The following is a 2,722-nucleotide window of genomic DNA, read 5'->3' on the forward strand; positions in this document are numbered from 1 at the left end:
GGACTCTCCTCAGAGGATGTAGCATACCTCCCCCCTGCATGGGGTATGGCCCTAACCCTATGTGGATTGCATATCGTCAACAGCTACACTGTTTGGCTATAGCCGTCGTCATGGCCGACATTCGTCTTTCGCTGATGAGGTCATACCGCTACTCAAAAGCTCATAACACGATTTGCTGCTCGGTAGGGACTTTAGTTCGACACAAGGGCGCGCTGACCAACTCCCACAGCATTCACCTCGTAGAGCTCCCTTGGTGGTCATCCAACGCCTGCAACTCATTGACACTTCGACGGAGCTCCAGGTCCCCAGCCGGCTTTCATATATTATATCGCTCACTCATTAAGTCGCACAGACCATTCTACATCACCCATTGATGACACTCGTCATGCAGAAGTCTGCCCCACGGACTTTTTCAGACCATGAAGCATACATCTGTGACGCCACTCTTTCCCTGTAGCGCGTGTGGCATAGTAATGGTCTGTGGAAATTCAGTGTAGCCCACCTGACCTACCCAAACTGTCGCCGTATGGTCGAGGATGCATGGGCAACATATTGGCATCGTTGGGCCGCCTATGACTCCACCTTATGTTGGTATCTTTCCTGTGCAAAGCCGACCCGCGGTAAAACACTGATGGGTTATGGTAAGGAAGCCAAGACAAGGCGTATTAATAAACCTTGGCAATTTCATTATTCAGTTATTCGTGACTGAACGATGATACCTTTTTCGCCAGCCAGGCAGATTGTGGTACACCGAACAAAGCCGCAGCTCTCCCTGATCAAGTCCCGCCACCTGGAAGGCACTGTAGTCCATTCTCGGACCTCTAATGCAATAGCTCAAGAACATCCGTCGATGTACCATCTTCTCCAAGAAAGACAATGACAAAGCAGTCTCTGATCCACGTCCTCACTGATGCAGAAGATCTCTGGCATGAACTATTGGCATGAACTATTGCTCTGCACACTCATTTCGCTAGATTGTATGCAGGTGTATCGTATTCTGTGGGACTGATCAGAGAGGTTGCACGACTTACTACGAGCGCTCTCCAGTTGGAGATAGTGCATGCATTCCAGGAAGACATGATCGATGCTGTCAAGGAGGGATTTGATAACAGATCCCTAGGGCCCAACGGTATCCCCATAGAATTTTACAAAAGTTTTAATTACTTATTGACTTCCACATGAACGACAATAACACAAGATTTGATGTCCCTCATAACAGTGGTCGCTAACACGTTTTTCGATGGCATCGTTATGCCCACTCATAAACTGCGTGGGCGATCGAGCGTCCGTGATTACCGACCAATCACGTTGCTCAGCAGTGATATGAAAATACTTACCCGGCTGCTGGCATCGCGACCCAAGGAAACCGCACGTTAAGTCCCCTCCTGGGACCAGAGATCTCTAGGAGGCGACAATAATATCTGTACGGCCCTTTGCCACTACTGAGACATGATAGCATTTGTTTGTCACCAACGTCTCCCTGGTGCTTTGGCATCGCTGGACTTTAGCCAGGCCTTGGACCGTGAAGAACACTCCTATTTGCGAACAGTTCTTCCCCGGCAGTCTTATCGCCGTAATTTTGTGCCGTTGAGCGGCACATCCTCCAGAGTCGCGAACAACGGGCACCTCTCGCCGTCCCTGGTTTAAAATGGTTCAAATGGCTCTGAGCACTATGGGACTTAACTTCTGAGGTCATCAGTCCCCTAGAACGTAGAACTATTTAAACCTAACTTAAGGACATCACACACATCCATGCCCGATGCAGGATTCGAACCTGCGACAGTAGCGGTCGCGCGGTTCGAGACTGTAGCGCATAGAACCGCTCGGCCACCCCGGCCGGCGCCGTTTCTGGTCATCGCACGATCTGTCCCGCAAGGCTCTTCCATTTCCACGATTTTACATACTTTCACTTTGGAACCCTTTCTTCAGGGACTGCGCCAATGTTTGGAGGGTATGACTTTGCATGGGCACCGTTTCTGTTGCATGGCCTAGGCAGGCGACCTCGTCCTTTATCTGCGTAGTTACGATGAAGTTCGAGTAGCCCCGACGTGGATGGCGACTTACAGCAAAGCGTCGGGCTGCTTCCTCATCGTGTCTAAATCCAAGATCTTGCACATTGGTGAGGGCATACCGGAGAGAAGCGTCGGCCACCTTAGTATCGCCACCATCGTTCGATGTATTGGCATTAAATTCACAGCCGATCTTCGTCGCTTAGCGGCTATTAATGGTAGGCACTTGCTACAGACCATAAGAGCTAGCCTTGCAGATCACCGACTACGAGCCCTCGACATTATGGTTCAAATGGCTCTGAGCACTATGGGACTCAACTGCTGAGGTCATTAGTCCCCTAGAACTTAGAACTAGTTAAACCTAACTAACCTAAGGACATCACAAACATCCATGCCCGAGGCAGGATTCGAACCTGCGACCGTAGCGGTCTTGCGGTTCCAGACTGCAGCGCCTTTAACCGCACGGCCACTTCGGCAGGCCCTCGACATTATCTAACGCTCCCAATATGTGAACATGTGTCATGCCGACATACACACACTTTTATTCCCTAAGGGGGAACTGGTTCTGTGGCCACACATTCCGTTAGATCTGTCCATAAGTCAATGATAGGATATTGGAATTATCTCAACGAACGACACTGCGTCCTAGCAAGCAATCCACGCTATCAGCAATACTTCTCCAATTTCTTAGGGAGCACCTTTAATGATCCGCC

Source organism: Schistocerca piceifrons, chromosome 2, assembly GCF_021461385.2.
Source record: "Schistocerca piceifrons isolate TAMUIC-IGC-003096 chromosome 2, iqSchPice1.1, whole genome shotgun sequence".
NCBI classification, from domain to species: domain Eukaryota; kingdom Metazoa; phylum Arthropoda; class Insecta; order Orthoptera; family Acrididae; genus Schistocerca; species Schistocerca piceifrons.